Source organism: Anomaloglossus baeobatrachus, chromosome 6, assembly GCF_048569485.1.
Source record: "Anomaloglossus baeobatrachus isolate aAnoBae1 chromosome 6, aAnoBae1.hap1, whole genome shotgun sequence".
Classification (NCBI taxonomy): domain Eukaryota; kingdom Metazoa; phylum Chordata; class Amphibia; order Anura; family Aromobatidae; genus Anomaloglossus; species Anomaloglossus baeobatrachus.
In genome coordinates, this window is record NC_134358.1 from 212,165,341 (window position 1) to 212,187,303 (window position 21,963).

Consider the following 21,963-nt stretch of genomic DNA (forward strand, 5'->3'; position numbering starts at 1 on the left):
GCATTTTGCGTAAAACTTGCGGCGACCAAAAAACTTAATTTTGGCGTTTGGATTTTTTTTGCCACTACGCAGTTTACCAATCAGATTAACTGATTTTATATTTTGATAGAACGGGCATTTCTGAACGTGGCGATACCAAATATGTGTATATTTATTTATTTTTTAACCCTTTAATTTTCAATGGGGGGAAATGGGGGTGATTTGAACTTTTAGGTTGTTTGTTTTTTTTTTTTGTTTTTTTTTTTTAATTTTACTAGTCCCCCTAGGGGGCTATAGCGATCAGCAATCCGATCGCTATTATCTTTCTGCTGATCACAGCTATACAGCTGTAAACAGCAGATACAGTCACTTTCTTTTTCCCTCTGCTCCGTGCCGAGGGAAAACGAAAGTGAAACATCATAGCTGCAGGCGTCATCACATGACCCTGTGCTACGATGACAACCACCGATAGTCACGTGATCACGCATGTGACTTCCGGTGGGGGCGGCGGTAAGTAAAAAACATGGCCGCGCGCATTTAGATCTTGCTGCCAGACTTTGGCAGCAAGATTTAAGGGGTTAATGGCCGCGGGTGGAAGCGATTCCACCCGCGGCTAGCAGGCACACATGTCAGCTGTTGAAAACAGCTGATATGTGTGCCGACCGCCGCCGCCTGCCCGTGGCAGGGGGGGGCTTAACGGGACACGCTCCATGACGGATATATCTGTCCATGGTCGTGAAGGGGTTAAAGGGAACCAAACATCAGGATTTTCATGTATAAGGTGCAGCCAGTGCAGTACTGGCACTATCAGGCACAGTGTGTACATACCATTAGTGGGCAGCTCAGATGTTTAAACTGTGAAATCCATGTTTATAAAGTTTGAAAATTCATCCACTTTTTGATTGACGTGTGCACCTCTCCAGATATCTGGGCGGGTTATGCTCATGATTCCCGCCCCACCGCCGCCTGTTCCTCCCTCTCACTGGCTGTATGCAAATTTCTAATCTTCAGTTACACGGCATCAGAGTTAGCGCCTGCGCATAGCGCTTATCTCCGGCGCCATGTTTTTGAAGCCTGCATACAGTGTTTGGTGTCTGAGAGGGCAGCACATGTGCCCTCGCTTCTTCATATCTCGTTGTGACAGCGGGAGCGCGAGCGGTGTCACAACAGGACTGGAGAACAGCTGATCTTACCGATTAGCTGCAGCAGACGATATCATGGCAGACTGCTGCAGCTAATCGGTAATATCAGCTGTGCTCCAGTCCTGTGCTCCAGTCCAGTCACAACGAGATATGAAGAAGCAAGGGCGCATGTGCCGCCCTCTCAGACACCAAACACTGTATGCGGGCTTCAAAAACATGGCGCCGGAGATAAGCGCTATGCGCAGGCGCCAACTCAGACGCCGTGTAAGAGAAGATTAGAAATTTGCATACAGCCAGTGAGGGGGAGGAACATGTAGCGGGGGGGGGGGGGCGGGAATCATGTGCATAACCCGCCCGGATATTATCTGGAGAGGTGCACACGTCAATCAAAAAGTAGATGAATTTTCAAACTTAATAAAGTTGGATTTCACTGCCTAAACACCCGAGCTGCCCACTAATGGTATGTACAGCCTGTGCCTGATAGTGCCAGTACTGCACTGGCTGCACCTTATACATGAAAATCCTGATGTTTTGGTTCCTTTAACATAGAAGTTTGAAGCGCACTGTCTGCACCACCCTGGCCTATATCTGCAGTATTTATCTTTATACAATCCACACAACTGGAGGACTATTATTGGGACTTTCTGAAACCTATTTTTTTAAGTTATCAATTGCCTTATATTATTGCCAATATATCAATGTCCTACACCATTTTTTTTCAGAGTATGACATTACCCTATTTGTGGTTGCATGCTATAGTTTGGATGCTCGGCTCAGAAGGGAAGGAGCCTCATTGGATTTTTTTTTTTTTATTTTTGCTGCATTTGTTCCTTTCTCGCCCTTTCATTGGGGGACACAGACCGTGGGTTATACGTTGTCTCCAGGGGAGGCTTGACACTAAATTTAAAAAAGAGTTAGCTCCTCCTCCCACAGCATATAACCCCAGCTAGGCGGGAACTAGCTCAGTTCTTTTTAGTGTCAGCAGGTAGGCTGACACGTCTGGCCTGAGCCCCAGGCCAGCTCATGTTTTTTGTTTATTTCTTTTCTTTTGATTTTATTCTATTTTTGACTATGGGGCAATACCAGGGTGTGCTCACCCCTGTTCCCCCCGTGTACGGGCAGAGGAAACCTGGCGTGCAAAAGCCGTCAGTCTTCCCTCGCGTCCAAGTGGTCGGGTCTGCGTACCCCTCCAGGCTCCCTGGAAGCACCTTACAGAGGTAGCTCCAGAGGGCTAAGCAGAGCCGAGAGCCTGCTAGCCTTGAGCCGAAGATGTGTCCCCAAGATCTCCGCATCCCAGGACCAACGCGTCTTCAGACGGAGCAAGAGCAGGTAGGGAGACAACGTGTACCCGTCCCCTGCATCCAAACCGCCGCCTGAGGAGGCGGCGGTGGGGCGATGCAGGCCGTGATCCTGGGGAAGCAGCATTAATTTAGCTCCCGGCGTCGGCCTGCATGTTTAGTAACGCCCCCTCCACTGCTCTAGAAGCCGCTCCCTCTAGTGGGCCGTCTCTCCCCTCCATGCTGCCAGAGAATCCTGGACGCCATTACACGTGGGGAGCAGACTTGGGTGAGATCGCCTCCTTTGCTCTGCAACTCTGCAGCACTATATACCGCTCTGTTCAGTGGTATATCGCTGTCTTCCTAGCGGTGTGTGCCTGCTGGCTGGCGGTGTATATCAGCTTTCAGCGGTATATACTAGCTGTGCTTGCAGGTATATACTGACTGTTTGGCAGTGTGTGCCACTTTACTGTTGGTATATACCAGCTCTGTATAGCAGTCCCTTTCTAATACTGCTACTAGCTCCTCACCCACAGTAGTGTAATACTGCTAAAGGCTCACAATATAATTGTACGTTTGTTGCTGACATGCGTAAAAACTGCAAGGGTGATAAAGCTTCCCAGGCATCCTCTATGGACCTGTACTATGCTTGTACCACCTGTGGAAGCTCGTTTCCCAATGGTCGAAGCTATCCACTCTGCCGAGGTTGCGATACCCCTACTACAATGTCGCAACAGGCGTTGCCGGACCAGGGGGTCGTGCAATCTGTGGGTTCGGCCCCGGCCGCCATTCAGGCAGCACCCCGGTCTGATGAGGCTATCCCTGCATGGGCTCTTCTGATGTCTAAAAAGTTAGATGACCTGGCCGCTCAGATATCTCAGCCTTCCACAGGCTCCCACAGCCTCCCCCCGACTCAGCTCCCTCAGAGGAGCCCGCCTTCGTCTGGTGTATCATCCCCAGTACGTAAAAAGGATGTCTCCAAAAGGCGCCATTGCGACCGCTCCGCCTCTTCTGACTCACACGATGGTCAGTATGACTCAGGTTCCGTGACCTTTAGTAGTCACGATTCCCGAGACTGACTCGGATTCAGATGTCCCTTCTGAGTCTAGGCATATGGAAGACACTCTGATAGCGGCTGTCAATCACTCTCTGTCGATATCTGATCAGCCCTCGGACCCGACTTCTCAGTCGGCAATCAAGCAAGCCAAGAAGGCTCCTAAGTCCTTTGCCCAGGATCCGATTTTTCATCAAATCGTATCTAAACGGTGGGATCACCTTGATAGCAGGTTTAATAAAAAAATCCTCCTCTTCATTCGCTTATCCCTTTCCCCCGGAAATGGTTAAGCCCTGGTCGGTACCCCCCGTTGTCGATCCACCAGTATCCAGACTGGCTAAACACACGGTTATGTCTGTTTCAGACAACGCGTCTCTCTTAAGGACTTGTCCGACCGCGTAGTTGATGCTGCGGTCAAATCTATTTTTCAGGCTTTGGGCTCCTCTCTGCGTCCCCTGTTTGCCATGACATGGGTGGCAAGAGCTATGAGCGTGTGGAGTAGGAATCTGCGCAAGTTGCTTCGCCCTTGCAATATTCCTCCGGAGGCTCTTGAGATTCTTGATTTGTTCTCTCTCGCCTCTAATTATCTTCTTCACAGCTCTCTAGATGCAGCCAGCTGGTCAGCCCTAACGGCAGCCAATGCTGTCTTCGCCCGCAGGGTTCTGTGGCTAAAGATCTGAAATGCGGACAGTGCCTCCAAGAAGTTCCTGTCCACACTTCCCTTCCAGGGTCTTCGTCTATTTGGTGAATCCCTGGACAAGCTCATATCTGAGGCGATGGGTGGTAAAAGTACCATTCTACCACAAAAGCGGCCTGTAGCCAGAAATTTCAAAAAATCTTCTTGGCGCAGGCAGTCCTTTCGGCCTGCCCCCCAAAAGCCATCGGCCCAAGGACCGTCCCAACGCTCAGATCGAGGATCCAGTCCCTCAAGAGGCTCTTCTTGGCGTTCCCACTCCAAGCAGCCTAAATCCAAAGGACCTCGCTCTGTACAGGCCCCCTCAGCATGACGCCAGGTATCCCGCAGATCCGACTCCGGTGGGAGGGCGGCTTCTGTTTATTCGGGATATCTGGCTGGACCACACTCGCGATGCCTGGGTTCGAGAAATCGTCACCTCAGGTTACAAGATCGATTTCCATTCCCTGCCGGCCAACAGGTTTCTGCGTTCTCGTCTCCCAAAGTCCGAAACGCAAAACCGGGCCTTATTTCAGGCCATAGCTTCTTTACAAAAAGCAAACGTGATCATTCCAGTGCTCCTGGAACAGCGCAGCAAATGTTTCTACTCAAACCTTTTTGTCATTCCCAAAAAAGATGGCTCGGTCCGCCCTATCTTGGACCTCAAACGGCTGAACAAATTCGTACGGATTTGAACTTTCCGAATGGAATCATTGAGAGCTGTACTAGCCGCCATGGAACCTGGAGAATACCTAGCTTCCATAGACGTTCAAGATGCTTACTTGCACATTCCCATATGTGTCTCTCATCAACTGTTCCTTCGCTTTGCCGTAGGACACCGTCATTTCCAATTCAGGGCCCTCCCCTTTGGGCTGGCCACTGCGCCTCGGGTCTTCACAAAGGTCATGGCGGCTGTCATGTCCATTTTACACCCCAGAGGAATCCTGGTCGTTCCCTATTTGGACGACCTTCTTGTCAAAGGGAGATCTCCTCACGTTTGCTCAGAAAGCGTGCAGATTTGCCTAGACACGCTGTCAAGGCTAGGGTGGCTTGTCAATTTCAACAAGTCATCCCTCATTCCTCATCAGCGCATCACCTTTTTAGGTATGCTGATACACGGCTCAGTCCTGGGTTTTCCTTCCAGAGGACAAGAGGTCTTCCCTGATGCGGGCTGCCCAATCCCTCCACTCTCGCCGTCCCACATCCCTTCGGAACGGAATGAGTGTTAGGCAAGATGGTGGCGGTCATAGAAGCCGTGTCCTTTGCCCAATTCAATCTGCACCCTCTACAACTGGATCTTCTGTCCTCCTGGGACAAGAATCCAGCTTCCCTGGACCGGTCAGTCCGCCTGTCTCGGTCTGCGCTCAGCTTCCTTGTCTGGTGAACTCAAGCCTCATCCCTATCTCAAGGGAAGTCCTTCCGCCCGGTCCACTGGCAGGTAGTCACGACGGATGCCAGCCTGATAGGCTGGGGGGCGGTGTTTCTCCACCACACTGTTCAGGGACGCTGGTCTCCTTCCGAGCGCTCTCTGCACATCAATGTTCTGGAGATCAGAGCCATATTTCTGGCCCTTCAGAATCTTCAACCCTTATTACTGGGCCTCCCTGTTCGGATCCAGTCAGACAATGCCACGACCGTGGCTTACATCAACCGTCAGGGAGGAACTCGCAGCAAGGCAGCGATGAAGGAGGTATCCAGGATTCTTCTTTGGGCAGAGAAGCACATCCCCATCATTTCAGCTGTCCATATCCCAGGGGTAGACAACTGGGCCGCAGACTTTCTCAGTAGGCAGGGTCTAGCGGCAGGAGAATGGTCCCTCCACGACGAAGTGTTCCATCAGATCACTCTACGTTGGGGACTCCCGGATGTGGACCTCATGGCGTCTCGAATGAATGCCAAGATACGTCCCTTCATATCTCGGTCGAGAGACCCGCTAGCGCTCGGCTCCGACGCTCTAGTCTTTCCATGGTCGCAGTTCCGCCTACCCTACATCTTCCCTCCGTTTCCTCTCATTCCGAGAGTAATCAAGAAAATCAAAGCGGAGGGAATTCCGGTGCTCCTCGTGGCCCCGGACTGGCCCAGGAGAGCCTGGTACCCAGAGCTCCTCCAACTTCTCAGCGACACTCCCTGGCGTCTTCCTGACCACCCGGATCTTCTGTCGCAAGGGCCAATATTCCACCAGAATACAGCACAGCTGCATTTGACGGCGTGGCGCTTGAATCCCTGATTCTAGCCAAATCGGGTTTTTCTTCCAGGGTAGTTCATACCATGCTTAATGCTCGGAAGCCTTCCTCCGCTAGCATTTACCACAGGACCTGGAAGACCTATCTTTCCTGGTGTGACCGTCATAATCGGTCACCCCTGACCTTTTCAATCCCTAATGTTCTTGCCTTTCTGCAAGACGGTCTGGACTCTGGTCTTGCTCTCAGTACCCTTAAAGGACAAGTTTCTGCCTTGTCGATTTTATTTATTTATTTTTTTTTCTTCCAGAAGTAGCTGGCTTCTCGCCCTCAGGTCCGTACCTTTCTTCAAGGGGTAGCGCATTTGGTCCCTCCTTATCGCCACCCCTTAGATCCCTGGGATCTGAATCTGGTTCTGGGAGTCCTTCAACTTCCTCCTTTCGAACCTCTGAGAGAAATCTCTCTCCAGCGACTGTCTTGGAAAGTTGCCTTTTTGGTCGCTATCGCCTCTATCAGGCGTGTGTCCGAACTGGCAGCTCTTTCCTGTCGTTCACCTTATTTGATATTCCATCATGATAAGGTGGTCCTTCGGCCTTCCCCCGCCTTCCTTCCGAAGGTCGTATCCTCTTTCCACCTGAACGAGGACATTGTGTTGCCGTCATTCTGCCCGGCCCCGGTCCACTCCTTTGAGAAAGCCCTTCACAATCTCGATCTTGTCAGGGCTCTGCGGATCTACATCTCCAGAACAGCGCCGTTATGCAAGTCCGATGCCCTTTTTGTCCTCCCAGAAGGACACAAAAAGGGCGGCCCGGCGTCTAAATCCACGATTTCTCGATGGATCAGGACCGCCATCTGTGAGGCATACAAAGCACGAGGTGCCGTTCCCCCTCAATCTGTGCGGGCCCACTCTACACGAGCAGTGGGTGCCTCCTGGGCTATCCGCCGTCAGGTCTCGGCGGCCCAACTTTGCAAGGCCGCTACCTGGTCCAGTGTGCACACATTAACAAAATTCTACAGAGTGCATATGCATGCATCCGCGGATGCTGCTCTTGGAAGACAAGTTCTTCAGGCGGCAGTGGCCCATTTATAAATGGCCACTGCTCGGTTCTGACAGTGTTTTCATATGAGTTCACTGCAGTTGCAGTTGTTAGTCAGCTCTTAGTCTGATGTTATACACTGTTATTAGTTCAGCTCCCACCCAGGGACTGCTTTGGGACGTCCCACGGTCTGTGTCCCCCAATGAAAAGGCGAGAAAGGAAAGAACATTTTTGTGTACTCACCGTAAAATGTCTTTCTTGGAGCCTTTCATTGGGGGACACAGCTCCCACCCTTGTGGTTTTGGTTATCCTTTTCCTACTGCTTTTACACCAAACTGAGCTAGTTCCCACCTAGCTGGGGTATATGCTGTGGGAGGAGGAGCTAACTTTTTTAAATTTAGTGTTAAGCCTCCCCTGGAGACAACATATAACCCACTGTGTCCCCCAATGAAAGGCTCCAAGAAAGACATTTTACGGTGAGTACACAAAAATGTCCTTTTTCTTTAACCTATCGCATTTGCAGAGACTCTGAGGGAAGCTGACCTAAATTTGGAAATGATACCCATCAAGATATTTATCAAGTGGGATGGGTAACATTTTAACTGCAATGTTGTCTTCATTAATTTTGGCAGATGGCAGGAAGTGAAGACAGCAATTTAATTAGGGTTTGTTTTTATTTGACATTGACCGTGCGGCAATAGTGACATTGTAACCTTATTCTGTGGGTCAGTACAATTGATGAAATACTAAATTTATATAGTTTTATGGCTTACTACAGCTGCATATGAAAATACTTTGTTGATAGAGCTGTATGAGGGTTTATTTTTAGCAGGGCAAGCTGTAGTTTTTATTTGTACCATTTTGGGGTATAGAAAAGAAAAGGAGTTCCAGCGCCAGGAATGGAAAATTAAAAATCCATTTTATTGTGCCAATACATATTAAAATTCCAGCAGGTACAGCATATCAGTCGGATGACTGTAGAACAACGCGTTTCGACGTTCAGCACATGATTAAGACCTGAGGCGTCGAAACGCGTTGTTCTGCAGTTATCGCTGGAACGCCTTTTCTTTTCTACTATTGATTGACTGCCAAGTCAAATCCGTGCGCAGGATCTGGATCACACCAGCAAGGCAGTATGGTGAGCTGGATTACCTCTTTCCTTCTATATTTTGGGGTATAAGAATTTTTTTATCACATCTTGTTCCATCTTTTGAGACCTTGTGACATAAAAATTGAGGTTCTGGCACTGCTTTTAATGGTGTTTACTGGACGCGATAAATGGTGTTCTTATGGTTTGGGTCATTATGGATTTGGTTTTCACTGAGGGAGCTCAGGGAAGCTAGTACTATAGTTTGGGTTGTTACAGACAAGTCACTGCCATATAGAGTTTTATGTTTCTTCAGCGCTCTATTGGGAGACCCAGACGATTGGGGTATAGCTACTGCCCTCCGGAGGCCACACAAAGCACTACACTAAAAAGTGCAAGGCCCCTCCCCTTCTGGCTATACCCCCCCGTGGTATCACGGGTTCTCCAGTTTTCAAGCTTTGTGCGAAGGAGGTCAGACATCCACGCATAGCTCCACAGATTTTAGTCAGCAGTAGCTGCTGACTATTTCGGATGGAAGAAAAGAGGGCCCATATAGGGCCCCCAGCATGCTCCCTTCTCACCCGTGGATGGTGTTGTAAGGTTGAGGTACCTATTGCTGGTACAGGGGCTGGAGCCCCACATGCTGTTTTCCTTCCACATCCCCTTGTAGGGCTCTGTGGAAGTGGGATCCTGCCGGCCTCTAAGCTCTGACGCCGGGCTCCATCCACAGACCCATAGCACCTGATGGATACGGAGCAGGAGTACAATCAGGGACAAGGCTCTGCATCATACAGGTACTCTGTGTCCCCGGCAGGCACAGACACACTCCGGGCTGGCTGGGTGTTGTAGTGCGCCGGGGACCGTAACGATTGAGTTGGTGTTCCTGCAGTTTACTGGGGGACTTTTGTGTTGTGGGAACGCAGCGCCGACCCCCACTGGACCGGCGGCGCTGCTGTGACTTGTAGTGCGCCGGGGACACGCCGACCGCGCTTTTACGGCGGCGGCGTTTATAAATCCAGTCCCCGGCTTTTGCGGCCTAGCTCCGCTTCGTTCCCGCCCCCACCCTGTCAATCAGGGTAGGGGAGAGACGCTGTTTCGCAGCAGCGACGAGGGCTGGAGCCTGATTTACATGCTCCAGCCCTCTCACTAGGCACAGAGGGAAGCAGGCTTCCCGCTCTTAGCCAGGAACGCCCAGGGCCCGCCCCCCCTCCTCTCCCAGGACGCCGGCAGCCATTACATGCAGTCTGGCTAGAGGAAGGACGCAAGGCTCTGGGAGACCTGGACTAGGGGGCTTTTGGCGACCACATACCCGCTCTTAAGCGGGCGGTAAGCGGCATTTCAGCTGGCCCCTCTAGTGCCTCAGTGTGTATTGGTGTACTGTGTCACCAGATATATATATTTATTTATTTCTTGCACTGTGAGGTCGCTTCCTGGCTGGATACCCCAGATCGCTCTGAGGAGGCAGCAACATGTCATCCACAAAACGCAAGGCTGCCAAGGCTAGGGCTGTGTACACTGCGTGTGCTGCATGTGGGGCTGCTCTACCAGCAGGTTCCAAAGACCCCCATTGTGTGCAATGCTCAGATCCGGTGCTGCTTCGCCAGCCGGAGTCCGGAGGGGTAGTGACCCAGGCTGAGACGCTTGTAAGTCCTGCCCCGGTGTCAGGGACAGACTTTGCAGTTTTTGCTGATGGAATGTCTGTGACTATGGCAAAAATCCTTGAAACTTTGCAATCCATGACTGGGGCTCAGTCTATGGACACGGCGAGGTCTCTGTCCTCTAATCCCCCTCAGTTGGAATTAATCCAGACTGCAAGGGGGTCCCCGGCTTCCCAGGCTGAGTATTATGACTCAGATGATAGCCCCAGCCACCCTAAGCGAGCTCGCTGGGAAAGACCCTCAACGTCATCACACTGCTCAGGGTCTCAGCGCAATCAGTCGCCCTGTGATGCGTCTGAAGAGAGTGATCAGGAGTCTTATCCTGGAACCCCTCTCAATCTGGATACCCCGGATGGGGACGCCATGGTAAACGATCTTATCTCAGCCATCAATAGACTGTTGGATATTTCTCCCCCAGCTCCTTCTGCAGAGGAGGCAGCTGCAGAGCAGGAGAAGTTTCGTTTCCTCTATCCCAAGCGTAAATTGAGTGCTTTCTTGGATCACTCTGACTTCAGAGAGTCAATCCAGAAACACGACGCTCATCCAGAAAGGCGTTTCTCTAAACGTTCTAAGGATACACGTTTTCCTTTCCCCCCTGATGTGGTCAAGCGCTGGACCCAGTGTCCAAAAGTAGACCCCCCGATTTCCAAACTTGCAGCTAGATCCATAGTTGCAGTGGAGGATGGCGCTTCACTTAAGGATGCCAATGACAGACAGATGGACCTTTGGTTAAAATCTGTCTATGAATCGGCGCGTCGTTTGCTCCAGCATTCGCAGCCGTATGGGCACTCCAAGCTATTTCAGCTGGTTTAGCAAAAGTGGATGCTATCATACATCCAGCGGTGCCGCAAGTGGCGTCCCTTACCTCGCAGATGTCTGCGTTTGCGTCTTACGCTATCAATGCGGTCCTAGAATCTACCAGCCGCACCTCAATGGCGTCCGCCAATTCGGTAGTTTTGCGCAGAGCCTTGTGGTTAAAGGACTGGAAAGCAGATGCTGGTTCCAAAAAATGTTTAACCAGCTTGCCTTTATCTAGAGATAGACTGTTTGGCGAGCCATTGGCTGACATCATTAAACAGTCCAAGGGTAAAGACTCTTCCTTACCCCAGCCCAGATCAAGCAAACCTCAGCAGAAAAAATGGCAGCAGAGGTTTCAGTCCTTTTCGAGGTTCGGGCAAGACACAATTCTCCTCGTCCAAAGGGACTCAGAGGACGCAAAGAGTCTCAGATTCCTGGCGGGCTCACGCACGACCCAAGAAAGCAAATGGAGGAACCGCTTCCAAAGCGGCTACCTCATGACTTCCAGCCCCCCCCCCTCCGCATCTCCGGTCGGGGGCAGGCTCTCCCGCTTTTCCGACATTTGGATGTCACAGGTCAAAGACCGGTGGGTGACAAACATTTTGTCTCGCGGGTACAGAATCGAGTTCAGTTCTCGTCCTCCAGCTCGGTTCTTCAGAACCTCTCAACATCCAGACCGAGCAGATGCCCTGCTGCAGGCGGTGGACTCCCTAAGAGCGGAAGGAGTAGTGGTCCCTGTACCGCCTCAGGAACAAGGGCGAGGGTTTTACTCCAATCTCTTTGTGGTTCCAAAAAAGGACGGCTCGTTCCGTCCTGTTCTGGATCTAAAGCTGCTCAACAAACATGTGCACGCCAGACGGTTCCGGATGGAAACCCTCCGCTCTGTCGTTGCCTCAATGTCTCAAGGAGACTTCCTTGCCTCAATAGACATCAAAGATGCTTATCTCCACGTGCCAATTGCTACAGAACATCAACGTTTTCTACGTTTTGTGATAGGAAACGACCATCTTCAGTTTGTAGCTCTGCCATTCGGTCTGGCGACAGCCCCCCGGGTCTTCACCAAGGTCATGGCGGCGGTGGTAGCAGTCTTGCACTCTCAGGGACACTCGGTGATCCCTTACCTAGACGATCTACTTGTCAAGGCACCCTCTCAAGAGGCATGCCAACTCAGTCTACATGCTACGCTGGAGACTCTACAGACGTTCGGATGGATCATCAACTTTCCAAAGTCGAATCTGTCACCGTCACAGTCGCTAACGTATCTTGGCATGGAGTTTCATACTCGAGCAGCGAGAGTGAAGCTTCCGCTGAACAAGCAGCGGTCCCTACAGACAGGGGTGCAATCCCTCCTTCAAGGCCAGTCGCACCCCTTACGGCGCCTCATGCACTTCCTCGGGAAGATGGTGGCAGCCATGGAAGCAGTTCCCTTTGCGCAGTTTCATCTGCGCCCACTTCAATGGGACATTCTCCGCCAATGGGACGGGAAGTCAACGTCCCTGGACAGGAAAGTCTCTCTTTCCCAGACGGCCAAGGACTCTCTACAATGGTGGCTCCTTCCCACCTCATTGTCTCAGGGAAGATCCTTCCTGCCCCCATCCTGGGCAGTGGTCACGACAGATGCGAGTCTGTCAGGGTGGGGAGCAGTGTTTCTCCATCACAGGGCCCAGGGGACGTGGACTCCGCAGGAGTCCACCCTTCAGATCAATGTTCTGGAAATCAGGGCAGTGTATCTTGCCCTACTGGCCTTCCAACAGTGGCTGGAAGGAAAGCAGATCCGAATCCAGTCGGACAACTCCACAGCGGTGGCATACATCAACCACCAAGGAGGGACGCGCAGTCGGCAAGCATTCCAAGAAGTCCGGCGCATTCTAATGTGGGTGGAGGACACAGCATCCACCATATCCGCGGTTCACATCCCAGGCGTAGAAAATTGGGAAGCAGACTTCCTCAGTCGCCAGGGCATGGACGCAGGGGAGTGGTCCCTTCACCCGGAAGTGTTTCAGGAAATCTGTCGCCGATGGGGAGTGCCGGACGTCGACCTAATGGCGTCCCGGCACAACAACAAGGTCCCGGCATTCATGGCGAGGTCGCGCGATCAAAGAGCTCTGGCGGCAGACGCCTTAGTTCAAGATTGGTCGCAGTTCCGGCTCCCATACGTCTTCCCACCTCTGGCACTCCTGCCCAGAGTGTTACGCAAGATCAGATCCGATTGCAGCCGCGTCATACTCGTCGCCCCAGACTGGCCGAGGAGATCGTGGTATCCGGATCTGTGGCATCTCACGGTCGGTCGACCGTGGTCACTGCCAGACCGACCAGACTTACTGTCCCAAGGGCCGTTTTTCCATCAGAATTCTGCGGCCCTGAACCTGACTGTGTGGCCATTGAGTCCTGGATCCTAGCGTCTGCAGGATTATCCCAAGGAGTTGTAGCCACAATGAGACAGGCTAGAAAGTCGACTTCTGCTAAGATCTACCACAGAACGTGGAAGATTTTCTTATCCTGGTGTTCCGCTCAGGGAGTGTCTCCCTGGCCATTTGCATTGCCCACTTTTCTTTCTTTCCTGCAATCGGGGTTAGAAAAGGGCTTGTCGCTCAGCTCCCTTAAAGGGCAAGTATCGGCACTATCCGTGTTTTCTTTGTCGCTCCATTGGGAGACCCAGACAATTTGGTGTATAGCTATTGCCTCTGGAGGCCACACAAAGTATTACACTTAAAAGTGTAAGGCCCCTCCCCTTCTGGCTATACACCCCCAGTGGGATCACTGGCTCACCAGTTTTGTGCTTTGTGCGAAGGAGGCAACACATCCACGCATAGCTCCACTTTTTAGTCAGCAGCAGCTGCTGACTATGTCGGATGGAAGAAAAGAGGACACATATAGTGTCCCCAGCATGCTCCCTTCTCACCCCACTGTATGTCGGAGGTGTTTGTAAGGTTGAGGTACCCATTGCGGGTACGGCGGCAGGAGCCCACATGCTGATTCCTTCCCCATCCCTTTTTACAGGGCTCTGGGTGAAGTGGGATTTACCGGTCTCCAGGCACTGAGACCGTGCTCCATCTACAGCCCCTGGAGAAGATGCTGGATGGAGCGGAGTACATCAGGGACATGGCCCTGCTTCCTCAAGGTACTCTGTGTCCCCGTGCATTTGGCGCTCACACCGCAGCATGCTGGGTGTTGTAGTGCGCCGGGGACATCAGCGCTGCGGCGCCTGTGCCATGGCCTCATTCAGCTTTGCTGAAGCAGGCTCACTTATGGGAATTGGTCGCGCCGGCCGCTGGGACTGCGGCGCGGCTGGCACTTGTAGTGCGCCGGGGACCTCAGCGCGGCCTGCGCTTTTACGGCGGCTGCGCTGATAACTAGAGTCCCCGGCTTTTGCGGCCTGCTTCCGTTCGTTCCCGCCCCCAGACCTGCCAGTCAGGAGAGGGGCGGGACGCTGGCCACTTCCAGGAATCGGTCGCGCCGGCCGCTGGCAGCGGCGCGGCTGGCACTTGTGGTGCGCCGGGGACTTCAGCGCGGCCCGCGCTTTTACGGCGGCCGCGCTGATAACTAGAGTCCCCGGCTGTTGCGGCCTGCTTCCGTTCGTTCCCGCCCCCAGACCTGCCAGTCAGGAGAGGGGCGGGACGCTGGCCACTTCTATGAATCGGTCGCGCCGGCCGCTGGAACTGCGGCGCGGCTGGCACTTGTGGTGCGCCGGGGACTTCAGCGCGGCCCGCGCTTTTACGGCGGCCGCGCTGTTAACTCGAGTCCCCGGCTTCTGGGCCCAGCCCTGACAGTCAGGGTAGGGGCGTGACGCTGCATAGAGCAGAGCTGAGAGCTGGAGTATGTTTTGCATACTCCACCCCTCTCACTGTGTGCACTGTGAAACCGGATTCCCGCACTTTCTCAGGCACGCCCACGGCTTCCTTCTCTACAAGGACACCGGCAGCCATTAGTGTCAGTTTCTGTACGATACAGAGACAAGTGTGGAAGACCCTGGCATTCTGATAGTCACACAATCGCTGCAACAGGCGTTAAGCAGCACCTGTGGTGCTAACCCCACTAGTGCAGAAGTGCACTTATAGATATGCTTGTACTATATACATTGCACTGTTTGGTCGCACGTTGTATATACCCTCCTGGATTATGCGGAGGAGTTATCAGCATATTCTCTGTGTAAAACAAAGGTGCAGAACCACATGTTTTTCTATACAGCTGGTACAGCATGTACGGCTATACGGCCGGCAGGTACATAGACTCCCACTGTATGCACTAATGGCCAGGGGATGAGGACGGTGTCTGCAGTATTTACTGACAGTTTTTCTGAGACTATGGCTATGATACTAGAAGCCTAGCAGTCCGGACATGTCTCTCACAATATGGGCACTGTTGAATCATTGATCCATGGCCCCCCTCAGTGTGAATAACTAACAGCTCCGGGAATGTCACACGCATCCCAGAGTCACGGCTCTGCACGGACGTCAGTCCCAGACAGCCTAAGTGGGCTCGCTATGAGCGGCCTCGGTTTCATCAGGGTCCTAACAGAAGGACTCGCTGTGTAATGAGGCGGAAGTAGCGGCTCAGGATTCTGATCCTGAGACCGCTCTCAATCTGGATACACCTGATTGTGACGCCATAGTAAATAATCTTATAGCGTCCATCTATAGAATGTGGGTTATTTCTCACAGCTCCTCCAGTGGAGGAGTCAGCTTCACGTATTTTTCTGGACCACTCTGCCTTCAGAGAGGCAGTCCAGGAACACCACGCTTATCCAGATATGCGCTTCTCCAAACGGCTTAGGATACACGTTATCCCTGTCCCCTGACATAGTTGCAGTGGGAGATGGAACTGCAAACTCAAAGATGCCACTGACAGACAGATGGATCTCTGGTCGACAGCCATCTATGAGGCTGTCGGCGCACCGTTGGCTCCGGCATTCTCTCCATTGGGGCACTCCAAGCTATTTCAGCTTGTCTTACACAGATTGACACGGTTACACGTACATCTGTGCCGCAGGTGGCATCCTTAACCTCTCAAATGTCTGCATTTGTTTCTTACGCGATTCAGGTTGTCCTGGACTCTGCGAACCGTGCGGCGGTAGCCTCCGCTACTCCGTGTTTTTAAGCAGAGCCTGGTCTGCTCGTTAAGTGAATGGAAGGCAGATTCTGCTTCCAAAAAAGGTTGCCTAACCAGTTGCCTTTTTCTGCTGACCGACTGTTTGGTGAGCGTTGGATGTAACCATCAAACAGTCCAGGGGTAAGGATTCATCCTTTCCTCAGCCCGGACACAACAAACCCCAACAGAGCAAGAGGCAGTCGGGGTTTTCGGCCTTTTCGAGGCTCGGGCAGGTCCCATTTTTCCTCGTCCAATGTGGACTCAAAAGGATCAGAGGAGCTAAGATTCTTAGCGGGCTCAGTCTCGCCCAAAAAAGCGACAGTCTGAAAACCCGCTTCCAAGGCGGCTTCCTCATGACTTGCGGCCTCGGTCGGTAGCAGGCTCTCCCGCCTTGGCGATATTTAGCTGCCATAGGTCAATGACCATTGAGTGTGAGACATTCTGTCTCACGGGTACAGGATAGAGCTCACTTCTCGTCCTCCAACTCGATTCTTCAGAATTTCTCCACCTCCCGGCCGGGCCGCTGCTCTTCTGCAAACAGGGTGCACTCTATAGGCAGAAAGAGTGATGACCCCCGTTCCTCTTCAGGAACAAGGTCACGGTTTTTACCCCAAATTCTTTGCGGTACCTATAACAACGGGCCGTTCCGTCCCGTTCTGGATCTAAAAATGCTCAGCAAGCTCGTGGACACCAGGCGGTTCCGGATGGAATCCCTCCGCCATGTCATCGCCTCAAGGTCCCAAGGATATTTCCTAGCATCATTAGGCATCAAGGATGCTTATCCACACGTGCCGATTGATCCAGAGCACTAGCGTCTCTACGCTTCGTTATAGGAGACGAACACCCTCTGTTCGTAGCTCTACCTTCCGGCTAGCGACAGTCAACTGGTCTTCGCCAAGGTCAGGGCAGCAGTAGTCACAGTCCTGCACTCTCAGGGTCACTCTGTGGTCCCGTATTTAGACGATCTACTTGTCAAGGCACTCTCTTAGGAAACATGCCAACACTGCCCGAACGTTGCGCTGGAGACTCTCTAGAGTTTTGGGTGGATCATCAACTTTTTAAAGTCAGATCCGACCCCGACCCTGTCGATAACATATCTAGGCATAGAGTTTCTTACTCTCTCAGCGATAGTGAAGCTGCCGCTAGACAAACAGCATTCACTACGGGCTGCAAGCTCTTCTTTAAGAACCAGTCGCACACATTGAGACGCCTCATGCACTTCCTACGTAAGATGGTAGCAATGGAGGCAGTTCCTTTCGCGCAGTTTTACTGCGTCCACTACAATGGGACATTCTCCGCCAATGGGACGAGGAGTCGACGTCCCTCAACAGAGTCGTCGTTCTTTCTCAGGCGGCCAAGGAATCTCTACGGTGGTGGCTTCTTCTCACCTCTTGGTCAAAAAGAAGGTCCTTCCTATCCCCGTCCTGGGCGATAGTTACGACAGACGCGAGTCTATCAGGGTGGGGAGCAGTTTTTCTCCACTACAGCGCTCAGGGTACGTGGACTCAGCAAGAGTCCACTCTTCAGATCAATGTTCTTGAACACAGAGCAGTGTATCTTGCCCTACAATCCTTCCAACAGCGGCTGGAAAGCAAGCATATCCGACTTCAGTCGGACAGCTCCACAGCGGTGGCATACATCAACCACCAAGGAAGAACGCGCAACCGGCAAGCCTTCCAGGAAGTCCGGCAGGTTCTGATGTGGGTGGAAGACACGGCATCCACCATATCCACAATTCACATCCCAAGTGTGGAAACTAGGAAGCTGACTTCCTAAGTCGCTGAGGTGTGGCCGAAAGAGTATGGTCTCCTCACCCGGACGGGTTTCAGGAGATCTGGCGCCGCTGACAGAGGCCGGACGTCGATCTAATGGCGTCACGGCACAACAACAATGTGCCAGCTTCATGGCACGGTTTCACAATCATCGAGCTCTGGCGGCAAACGCCTTAGTTCAGCATTGGTCGCAGTTCCAGCTACCTTAGGTGCCACCTCTGGCATTGTTGCCCAGAGTACTGCGCTAGATCAAGACCGACTGCGGCCGCGCCATCCTCGTCGCTACAAATTGGCCGAGGATGTTGTGGTACTCGGTTCTGTGGTGCCTCACGGTAGGCTAACCGGGGGCACTACCAGACCAATCAGACTGGCTGTCTCAAGGGCCATTCTTCCATTTGAATTCTACGGCCCTCAACCGGGTGGTGTAGCATTGAGTCCTGGAACCTAGTGTCGTCAGGATTACCTCAGGACGTGGTTGCCACCATGAGACAGGCTACCATACCAACGTCCGCCAAGATTGACCACAGGACGTGGAAGATGTTCTTATCTCGGTGCTCGGCGCAGGGTGTTTCTCCCTGGCCGGTTGCATCGTCTATGTTTCCTTCCTTCCTGCAATCTAGGTAGGAAAATGGGTTGTCGCTCAGTTCCCTTTAGGGACAAGTCTCAGCGCTATCTGTATTTTTTCAGAAACGACGACTTCCTCAGGTACGCACGTTCCTACGGGGAGTTTGTCTTCTCAGCACTCCGTACAAGCGGCCGTTAGAGCCCTGAGATCTGAACAAGGTTCTAATTGCTCTCCAGATGCCGCCTTTCGAGCCTTTGAAGGATGTCTCCCTTCCCGTTTTTCACGGGAAGTGGCCTTCTAGTAACGGTCTCGTCTCTTAGGAGAGTTTCCGAGCTAGCAACGCTCTCATACAAACTCCCTTCCTGGTCCTTCACCAGGACAGGGTAGTTCTGCGTCCGGTTCCGGAATTTCTCCCTAAGGTGGTATCCCATTTTCATATCAATCAGGATATCACCTCACCTTCTTTGTGTCCTCGTCCAGTCCATCAATTTCAGAAAGATTTGCATCTGTTGGTTCTGGTGAGAGCACTCAGGTTCTACTTCCCGCATGGCGCTCCTGCGCCACCCGGATGCACTCTTTGTCCTTGTCGCTGGTCGGCGTAAACAGTCGCAAGCTTCCAGATCCACCCTTGCTCGGGGGCTCGAGGAACCAATTCTTGAAACCTACAGTTCTACTGGGCTTCTGGTTCTCTCAAGGCCGAAGGCCCATTCTACCAGAGCCGTGGGTGCATCCTGGGCATTACGGCACCAGGCTACGGCTCAGCAGGTGTGTCAGGCACCCACCTGGTCGAGTCTACTTATTTTTACCAAGCATTATCAGATGCATACCTACGCTTCGGCAGACGCCAGCCTAGGTAGATAAGTCATTCAGGCGGCGGTTGGCCACCTGTAGGAGAGGGCCGTTTGACGGCCCTATCATGAGGTATTCTTTTACCCACCCAGGGATTGCTTTTGGACATCCCAATTGTCTGGGTCTCCCAATGGAGCGACAAAGAAGAAGGGAATTTTGTTTACTTACCGTAAATTCCTTTTCTTCTAGCTCCAATTGGGAGACCCAGCACCCGCCCTGTTTTCTCGGGGTTTTTCTGTTTTTTCGGGTACACATGTTGTTCATGTGGTATGGTTCAGTTCTCCGATGTTTCCTCGGATTGAATTGGTCTTTAAACCAGTTATTGGCTTTCCTCCTTCTTGCTTTGGCACTAAAACTGGTGAGCCAGTGATCCCACTGGGGGTGTATAGCCAGAAGGGGAGGGGCCTTACACTTTTAAGTGTAATACTTTGTGTGGCCTCCAGAGGCAATAGCTATACACCAAATTGTCTGGGTCTCCCAATTGGAGCTAGAAGAAAAGGAATTTACGGTAAGTAAACAAAATTCCCTTCTTTTCAGAAGCGTCTAGCACGTCTTCCTAAGGTGCGCACGTTCCTGCAGGGGGTCTGTCATATTGTGCCCCCGTACAAGCGGCCGTTAGATCCATGGGATCTGAACAGGGTACTAGTTGCTCTCCAGAAGCCGCCTTTCGAGCCTCTGAAGGAAGTTTCCTTTTCTCGCCTGTCACAGAAAGTGGCGTTTCTTGTTGCGATCACATCGCTTCGGCGAGTGTCGGAGCTGGCAGCTCTGTCATCCAAGGCTCCCTTCCTGGTGTTCCACCAGGACAAGGTAGTGCTGCGCCCCATTCCGGAGTTTCTCCCTAAGGTCGTCTCCTCGTTTCATCTTAATCAGGATATATCCTTGCCTTCCTTTTGTCCTCATCCGGTTCACCGGTATGAAAAGGACTTACGTTTGCTGGATCTGGTGAGAGCACTCAGAATCTACATTTCTTCAGCGCTCTATTGGGAGACCCAGACGATTGGGGTATAGCTACTGCCTCCGGAGGCCACACAAAGCACTACACTAAAAAGTGCAAGGCCCCTCCCCTTCTGGCTATACCCCCCCGTGGTATCACGGGTTCTCCAGTTTTCAAGCTTTGTGCGAAGGAGGTCAGACATCCATGCATAGCTCCACAGATTTTAGTCAACAGTAGCTGCTGACTATTTCGGATGGAAGAAAAGAGGGCCCATATAGGGCCCCCAGCATGCTCCCTTCTCACCCGTTGATGGTGTTGTAAGGTTGAGGTACCTATTGCTGGTACGGAGGCTGGAGCCCACATGCTGCTTTCCTTCCACATCCCCCTGGGGGGCTCTGAGGAAGTGGGATCCTGCCGGCCTCAAAGCTCTGACGCCGGGCTCCATCCACAGACCCATTTGAACCTGCTAGATACGGAGCTGGAGTACCGTTCAGGGACATGGCCCTGCACCATTACAGGTACTCTGTGTCCCCGTACACACAGGCACAGCACACTCCAGACTTGCTGGGTGTGCTAGTGCGCCGGGGACAGTAAAGGGTTACAGTCACTGCAGCTTTGCTGAGTGACTTTGTGTATTGGGAACTACCGCGCCGGACGCTCCGGGAGCGGCGGCGCGGCTGGGACTTGTAGTTCGCCGGGGACTGGGCGCCGACCGCGCTTTTACGGCGGCGGCGCTTATAAATCCAGTCCCCGGCTTCTGCGGCCTAGTGCCGCTTCGTTCCCGCCCCCTCCCTGTCACTCAGGGAAGGGGACAGACGCTGAGCAATCAGCAGCGCCGAGGGCTGGAGCCTTATTTACATGCTCCAGCCCTCTCACTGCTCACTGTCGGACGCCGGATTCCCGCTCTGACTTGGGGCACGCCCACGGCCCGCCCCTCCTCACACGAGCTGGGGAAGACGCCGGCAGCCATTACTGCAGTCCGAGCTCGGACTTTCGGCAACCAGGCAGGACGGTGGCGACCATACACCCGCTTATAGGCGGGCGGTAAGCGGCACACATAGTGCTGACCCCAATATATACTGCAGTGTGTACATGTGTATTTTAACTGCATAGGTCGCTATATGCCCGCTTGGAGAGCGACACATCAGCAGCAGGAAAGCAGGTGTGCTAAGGCACAGGCTTTCTAGGCTGCTTGTATTGCACGTACTGAAGTGTTCATTTGTGTTTATGCTTGTATGCTATACACTGCACTGTACAGTCGCTAGTCTTAGCTATATTCTCCTGGAATGGCTAGACTACAGCAGCAGAAAACCAAGGGTGCTGGGGCACAGGTTTTTTTCTATGCTGCTTGTATTGCATGGGCTGCAGTGTGCATTTGTACTTGTGCTTGTATGCTATACATTGCACTGTATGGTCACTCTTCTGGGCTATATTCCCCTAGATGACTAGTCTACAGCAGCAGAAGAGCAGAGGTGCCAGGGCACAGGCTTCTATGCTGCTTGTATTGCTTGTGCTGCAGTGTTCATTTGTACTTTATGCTTGTATGCTATACATTGCACTGTACGGTCACCAATCTTGGCTATATACTTCTAGATGGCTAGTCGGCAGCGGCAAAAAAGCAACACAGATTTTAAGTGCTGTTTTTACTACATGGGATGCTGTTCATGACACCGTCCCATTGTGTGCATGCTCCCCTGTAGCACTTCGTCTGCCGGGGTCTCTAGCACTTCGTCTGCCGGGGTCTCTACTAGTCGTGGCCAAAGAAACCACCTGTCATCCCTGTCCAAGGACAGGGACGGAGTTGCAGTTTCGACAGATATATTGTCATAAGATAGAGACTTGCAGTCCAGACAGGCCATGGGCAATCTTC

General features: G+C 52.4%; 1 protein-coding gene across 1 annotated transcript in view; it reads left to right on the plus strand.

The window, feature by feature from the left end:
- The window catches only part of CTDP1 (CTD phosphatase subunit 1), a 244,547-nt gene that overhangs the window by 46,758 nt on the left and 175,826 nt on the right, over positions 1–21,963 (plus strand). The gene's annotated exons all lie outside the window — the stretch shown is intronic.